The sequence below is a fragment of the Cebus imitator genome, unplaced genomic scaffold (genome assembly GCF_001604975.1).
Source record: "Cebus imitator isolate Cc_AM_T3 unplaced genomic scaffold, Cebus_imitator-1.0 Scaffold255, whole genome shotgun sequence".
Taxonomy (NCBI): domain Eukaryota; kingdom Metazoa; phylum Chordata; class Mammalia; order Primates; family Cebidae; genus Cebus; species Cebus imitator.
The window spans coordinates 1,795,614-1,803,935 of NW_016107570.1; the positions used below are offsets into that span (position 1 = coordinate 1,795,614).

The 8,322-nt window shown below is 39.0% G+C and overlaps 1 protein-coding gene across 1 annotated transcript in view; it reads right to left on the bottom strand.

The window, feature by feature from the left end:
- The window catches only part of DEPDC1B (DEP domain containing 1B), an 83,321-nt gene that overhangs the window by 9,475 nt on the left and 65,524 nt on the right, over nucleotides 1–8,322 (bottom strand). The window lies entirely within an intron of this gene.

Sequence of the window (8,322 nt, forward strand, 5' to 3'; positions counted from 1 at the left end):
AACCAAATAGAGCCATTTTCTCCTCCCATGCACTAGGCAGATATGTCTCAATTTTCATAGCATTCTTTCCCACTGAACCAGGAGCAGCCAGGCTGACACTACCCTAACCCCCAACACTCACGTTATTATTAAGTCCAAAATAGCAAGAACACGAACATGTCATCGCTGCCCCGAATTCTCCCCTCTATATTATTTCCTCATTATCAGCAGGCTCACCACCTTGCATGACTCTTACTGACTAAATAAAGAACTAATGCCCGCATAGTCAGTCCACTGCCAAATGGTTCCACTGCTTTCTAAATAACATCTGTCAAATAACCCTTCCTTCCACTTAGGCTATCTTTCATAGTTAAGTGTGCTGATTCAACTATGTTATATGCCATCCTTTCTCACTTCAGGTATGATCTTAGCTAAAAGTTAGGATATTCTAGCCAGGCACAGCAGCTCACACCTGTAATATCAGCACTTTGAGAGGCTGAGACAAAAGAATCACTTGAGGCCAGGAGTTTGAGACCAGCCTGGGCAGTGTAGTGAGAACTCATCTCTACAAAAAAAAATTTTTTAATTAGCTGGCATGGTGGCACATGCCAGTAGTCCTAGCTATTCAGCAGACTGAAGCAGGAGAACAGTTTGAACCCAGGAGTTTAAGGTTATAGTGAGCCATGATTGCACCAGCCTGGGCAATACATCAAGACCCTGTCTCTCTCTCTCTCTCTTTTTTAAAAAAGGATATCATAATATTGCTCTTTTTTTTATTATATTTGTCCCTGGACACATTTATATCCAAGCCCTTTAATGAGGTGAAACTGCTCCTATCAGTTTATCTGTTCTATATTCAACAATTTCAAGTTACCACTAGTCTTTGGGAGGCAAAAACCATCTTTTATATTGAATAAGTATTTATTGACCAACTACAATACACAAGAACTGTGCTATATTCTGAAAATACAAAGATATACCAGGCTTCTTCCTTTGAAGAGCTTATGCACTGTGAGGAGAAACCCATTAACAAATAAGTGACAAATGAGAAGCAATGCAAGAAACATCTGCAAGGGCCACAGGAGGGGAACTATAAGTCACTCAATATGACTGCAGCACAGGTTATAAGGGGAATGACTTGGTAGAAGTAAAGCTAGAAAGATCAACAGAGATGAGATCGTAGAAGGCCCTGACTGCCAGACAAAGGAGATTGGGTTTCATCCCAAAGGAAATGGATGTGCATGGGTGGGAAAGGAGAGCAGAAGAGAGAGGTCTTCTAGACCAAGTGCAGATCCTAGACATACTCAGGAATGCTGCTGATTATCATCATTATCATCTAAGTAGACCTGTTTTCAATTCCACATCATTAAATCATGGAAAGAAAAAAGATTTACAATCATATTTTAATATATTCTTTCATTTACCCAACAAATATTTATGAAGCCCCACCTATATTCCAGGAACTGTATTAGGAGGGGACATACAGTGAAGAATAAAGCAAAATCCCTGTGTGATCTCATGGGGCTTGTTTTCCAGAGATAAAAAGCAAAAATATATAGAAGTACAATGTCAGGTGAAAAGATGCTATGGAGAAAAACAGACTGGAAAGGAGCTGGGGAGTGAGGGAATGTACTCCAAAAAATAGTTCTATCATTTTCAGGAAGGCCCCTCTCTAAGGCGATCATGTGAGCAGAGATCCAAAGGAAATGAGAGCAAGCCAGGGAAATACTGCAGAGACAAACTTTCAAGGTAGAGGAAATTGCAATTAACAAAGATTGTAATGTGAGCCCATGCTGGGAGTGTGTGAGGTATAGGAATGGAGCCAGCATCGAGAAAGAGTGTGGGTAAGGAAAAGAAGTCAGAAATCAGGTTAGAGAGGCAGCTAAGGGGTGGATCGTACAGAACTTCATAGGCTATATAACTAAGGACTGTGGGGTTCATTATAAACGACCTGAGAAACCACTGGTGGGCTCTGAGCAGAAGAGTCACTTGATGTGAATTGCTTTTTACTCTAGCACCTGTATAGCAAATAGATTGTAAGAAAAAAACAGGGAAAAAGAAAGCCACACAGCATACTGATGGCCTGGATAGGGATGTAGCGATTGAACTGGTAATAACTAGAAAAATTGTATTTCTCCACAAAGCCATCTAGTTTTTCCATAAAGTCTTCTATATCACTGTCCTACAAATCCCTTCTTTTTCCAAATTAAAAATCCCTTTGCAAAGGTAGATCTCACCTTATCATTGATGAATTGTATCTACATTGGTTTATGAATGAGACTACAAGCTAATTGAAAGCATAATGTATTTCTATTGGAAAGCCATATTTCCTAGTATAATACAAGGTAAACAAACACTCAAATACCTATTTATCAACAGACCAAATTTTATTATAATATTAGCCAGCATTATATGGCTACTAAATGATAATTTTTGAAGTTATGCAACAATATTTATAGTATAATATTTAAGAAAAAAATGAAAGTATGTTGATTATAAAATCTGTAACCGAGTTTTTTTGAGGTGTTGGTGAGGCAAGGCTCACCCGAGAGAATGCTGTGGATTCTTGGTCTCCGCCCTCTTAAGAATAAGAGAAGGAACCACTGTGGGCATGCTGTAAACTCGTAAGAGTAAAATACTGGACCCAAGAAGTGTTGCAGAAAGGTTATTTTATTTAGGTAGAGAAAAGAGAAGAAAAGAATAAGAAGAGAAAGACTTCCATGAAGATGGAGAAGTGGATTCCAGAGGGGAAATCCAAGAGGGGAAAGAGAGCTCCCACTATGTGGGAGGGAATCCAGAGAGCTGGAAATCCAGTATGGGTGAAGGAGCAGGGGAATTTATCCTGGGAGAAATTCCCACCTTCCCAAGTTCCTCTGGCCAATGAAAGGAGTTCCTTTGAACCTCCGCTGGAGTGATTGACTTTTGATTCTTCCCGCGCCGCGAAATTCAAACATAAACTGTTAAATATCCTGGATGGAGAGAGACGGGAGGGGAACATGGCGATGGGAAATTCTTGCCCTTAAAACTATGCCTCCTTGTGAACTTGGTAAGAGAACACATTCCCTCAAAGTTTTATGAAAAATAATGTATTAAAAAAGAAATATATTTTAAAATTAAGAGTACATCAGATTTTTTTATTTTTAAATTTCTTCGTGAGGATGCTGTTAAACAAATATGTAAAAAGTATATCTATTATATTTTTTCAAAAAATCATTACTAAATTCTAAACTACCAGTTGTTTGCATGTATAAAGCCAAAATTAGAGTAGATAATGATTTCAGGCTTTATGAAAATTGAGGCTAGGCATGGTGGCTCATGCCTATAATCTCAGCATTTTGGGAGGTCAAGATGGGAGGATCGCGTGAGGCCAGGAGCTTAAGACCAGCCTGGACAACATCACAAGATCCTATCTTTATAAAAAAAAATAAAAAATTAGATAGGCATAGTGGCACATGCCTGTGGTCCTAGCTACTCAGAAGACTAAGGCAAGAGGATCACTCGAGCCCATGAGCTTGAGTCTGCAGTGAGCTATGACTGCACCACTGCACCAGCCTGGGCAAAAGAGCAAGACCCTGAAAAAAGAAAAGGAAACGGAGAAATAAAGAAAAAGCAAAAAAGAAATTAAGCAGAAGGCACAGGCAAATCCATCTCAGAAATTTATCTTCACAAACCTACATACTGCATGATGAGCGACCAGGCTTGACTCATCAACATCCCAGTAACTCAACCCTCCTGTGAGACCAGGGTCTCCCTTTTCTTCCCTCCTAATCCCAGCTGGGACTCCTCTACAATTCCTTCCAGCTGTCAACATTCCTATTTCCCGTGAAAATACCAGCCTATGCTCTATCTCTTCCTCTTTTAAATCCATAATCATTTCCCAAGATTGTCCCCTTACTTCTGGCAGTGAAGAAGCCACTATCAGTATCTTTAATGGAAGGAAGTCTCTGCTGCATAATATTGGATAATGTGAAGGGAGAGGGAGTTGCTTACCCCCAAAGCTAAAAGAGCAGCATGAAAGGATGACGTTCCTGTCACCTGCATCTGGAGCATGGGATACACTTTACCAGACTGGGGAGAAAACTCACCGTAAGGACTGGTTAGGTCTATAACACTATTAGATTTGAACCACAGTAGATCTACATAATGGATTAAGTAGGACTCTGTAAGTTGATCTTGTAATGTAGCCATCTTTTAAAGCAATGTTCTGAGTAGTGGGGAGAGAGGGGAAGAGCAGAACACTTTTTCCAAGCTACCTGCTTGGAAAGGCTTAGGGTAAAACCTATCATTTTGACATAATTTCAGAGACAAAATTGAAAAATTAATTCATTTCTCCCTCCTAAGAGGTATAAAATTGTTTGCCCAATTCCCTTTACCTGCTTACTTTTTTTCAAATATACATTACTACCACTTAATATACTATAGAATTTATTTATGTTATCTACCATTGTCTCCCCTCTGCCCCACTGGAATGTAAGCTCCACAAGGGTAGAGATTCTTGTCACTTTTGTTTGTTGATATGCCTCCAATAGCTAGAAGAATACCTGGTACATCATAAGTACCAATAAAATTTTGTGTAAATAATGAATGAATGAATAAGATTGTCCCATCTCTCATTGGGATGACAGTCAGAATATCTGGATTAAATCCCAGCTCTCACCTGACTGTGGACAAGTCAACCTCCATAAATCAGTAAAATGTTGCTAACAGTCATAAAACCAAATCAACGTACTACACTGGGTATCCATGGGCCATACAGAGGAGTCAAGTAAACTGAAAGTTTCAAGAGCATTGATCACAGCTACTGCTACATTAAAACTAACAACAGGAGGAAGATATGACATGAATCACATAGAGCTTTGGCTAGATTTTCTTTAAAATCTGGTTTAAAAATGTATCATGCACTAATAGATAAAATCAAATTTGGCTCTGGGCCTCACAACAACAGCAGGTAAAATTCTGCAATGTCCCAACACAGGCATATTATTGAATAATAAATCATTTAATTATGCCCTCCTAAACCCTAATTGCCAAAACACTTGTTGACCTACATTACATAATATGGAAGAAGATATAAGCTTATGTAAGCATCATTCACATATAGTGTTTTTGTAATATTCGCCATGCATACTTCAGAAAGCCTCTGTCACAGGTTTTGCTCTGTGAGACACTGGAAGATTTTCAGGTCTGCATTATTATTACTTGCAAAAAGACATGACTTGTTCCCTGGTGTTAGAAGGTCCTAAACAACTCAAACTTTTTTTGATTTTTCAGCTGAAAGTTTGTAGATGTCTTTGTTAGTGTCAATGAGAGAACTAACTTTGCAGTTGTCATTTGATAGTTGGCTCCTTTTTGAAGATTACAGAAGTCTTTATTGGAGGAACCTATTAATATACAGGTATAATCTCATTTTATTGCACTTTCCTTCATTGTGCTTTGCAGATACTATGTTTCTTACAAATTGAAGCTTTGTGGCAATCCTGTGTTAAGCAAGTCTGTCAGCACCATTTTCCCAAAAACATGTCCTCACACTTTGTCTCTGTATCACATTTTGGTAATTCAGAGTATTTCAATTTTTTTCATTTTTATCTGTTATGATCTATGATCAATAAGTAATCTTTGATGTTACTACTGTAACTGTTTGGGGGCACCACACAACATGTCCATGAGACTGTGAACTTAATCAATCAATATGTGTGTTCTAACTGCTCCATCAACAGATGGTTCCCCCTCTGTCCCTCTCCTTGGGCCTCCCCATTCCCTCAGACACAGCAATATTGAAATTGGGCCAATTAATAACCCTACAATGGCTTCTAAGTGTTCAAGTGAAAGAAGAGTCGAACATCTCTCACTTTAAATCAAAAGAAATGATTATCCTTAGTGAGGGTGGCAGGTTAAAAGCTGAGAGAAGTCACAAGCTAGGCCTCTGGTGCCAAACAGTTAGCCAAGTTATGAATGCAAAGAAAAGTTCTTAAAAAAGACAAAAATGCTACTCCAGTGAGCACACAGATGATAAGACAGCGAAACAGCTGTGTTGCTGACAAGGGAGAAAGTTTGAGTGGTCTAGACAGAAAATCCAACCAATCACATTTCTTTAAGCCCCAGCCTAATCTAGAGCAAAGTTCTAACTTTTCAATTCTATGAAGGCTGAGAGAGGTGAGGAAACTATAGAAGAAAAGTTGGAAGCTAGCATAGGCTGGTTTATGAGGTTTGAGGAAAGAGGCTGTCTTCATAACGTAAACAACAGCTACATTAAACAACAAATTTTCAATGTAGACAAAAGAGCCTTTAATGGAAAAAGATGCCATCTAGGACATTTGTAACTAAAAGGGAGAAGTCGGTATTTGGTTTCAAAGCTTGAAAGTATAGGCTGGCTCTCTTGTTAGGAGCTAATACAGCTGGTGACTTGAAGTTGAAGCCAGTGCTTATTTACCATTCCAAAAATCCTAGGGACCTTAATAATTATGCTACAACTGGCTGGGTGTAGTGGCTTACGTGTGTAATCCCAGCACTTTGGGAGGCCGAGGCAGGAGGATCACCTGAGGTCACGAATTCAAGAGCAGCCTGGCCAACACCACAAAATCCTGTCGGCAAAAAATACAAAACTTAGCTGAGCGTAGTAGTGTGCGCCTATACTCCCAACTACTCTGGAGGCTGAGGCAGGGGAATTTCTTGAGCCCAGGAAGTGGAGGTTGCAATGAGCTGAGATCATGCCACTGCACTCCAGCCTGGGCAACAGAGCGAGGCTCCACCTCAAAAAAAAAATAATTATGCTACATCTATTCTGCCTGGGCTCTCGAAATGACAGCATATGGTTTAGTGAAGATTTTAAGTCCACTGTTTTTTCATGCCTGCTACCACAAGATCAATTCTGTAGCTCATAAATCAAGGAGTAATTTCAACTTTCACGTCTTGTTACTTATACATTTCATTAAGCAGTGGCTACCATAGATAGTGATTCCTCTAAGCAAAGTACATTGAAAATCTTCTGTAAAGGACTTACTATTCAAGATGCCACTGAGAACATTCATGACTCATGGGAGGAGGTCAAAATATCAACATTAATAGAAGTTTGGAATAAGTAATACCAATACTCCTGGATGATTTTGGTGGGGGTGGGGGTTAAGTCTCAGTGAAAAAAGTGACCACAGATATAGTGGAAATAAGAAGAGAACTAGAATTAGAAGTGGAGGCCGAAGATGGGGCTGAACTGCTGTAATCTTATGATGATAAAACTTGAAATGAGGAGTTACTTCTTATGAATGAGACAAGAAAGTAGTTTCTTCAGATGGAATGTACTCCTGGTGACGATGTGAACATTGTTGAAATGACAACAAAGGGTTTAGAATGTTCCATAAACTTAGTTAATAAAGCAATCACAGGCTTTGCAAGGATTGATTCCAATTTTGAAATAACTTCTACCGTGGATAAAATGCTATGAAATACTATCACAGGCTACTGAGAAATATTTTGTAAAAGGAATATTAATCACCACCCTGATCAGTTAGCATCCACCAACATCCAGGCAAGACCCTCTACCAGCTAAAACACTATGACTCACTGAAGGCTCAGATGATTATTAGCATTTTTGTTAACAAATTATTTATAAGTAATATACTACACTGTTTTTAGACATAATACTATTGCACACTTAATGGCCTACAGTATAGTATAAACACATCAATTACATCCACTGAGAAACCAAAAAGTTTGTGTAGCTCACTTTATTACAATATTTACTTTATTATGGTGGTCTGGAACCAAACCTGCAGTATCTTCAAGGTATGCCTGTATAATGTACAATGTCACTGTCTTAAAATCCAGGTGAAAAGATGCTTTTTTTTAAAAAAAAAATCATATTTCCCATCAAGAAACCCCTGTGTAAATATTTTCCCAAGTTCAGTAAGTATTTAGAATTTTGAACATCTGCTCTTGTCTGGGAATATGCAAAGTGCCTACTGGACAAGTTGGCATAGCAATTAAGATTATCTAGAGCCTGAAATACCTGGGTTCCTATACAAGCTTTGCAACCTAACTAGCTATGTGACCTGTAAGCCCTAACTAGGTTTCTGTAAAATGAAGAAAATTAATTAAATAAGAGTTGTAGAATTGGCCAGGTGCAGTGGCTCACACCTGTAATCCTAGCACTTTGGGAGGCCGAGGTGGGCGGATCACTAAGTCAAGAGATCAAAACCATCCTGGCCAACATGGTGAAACCCCATCTCTACTAAAAATAAAAAAATTAGCTGGGCGTGGTGGTGCGCACCTGTAGTCCCAGCTACTCAGGAGGCTGAGGCAGAAGAATTGCTTGAACCTGGGAGGCAGAGGTTGCAGTGAGCCAAGATT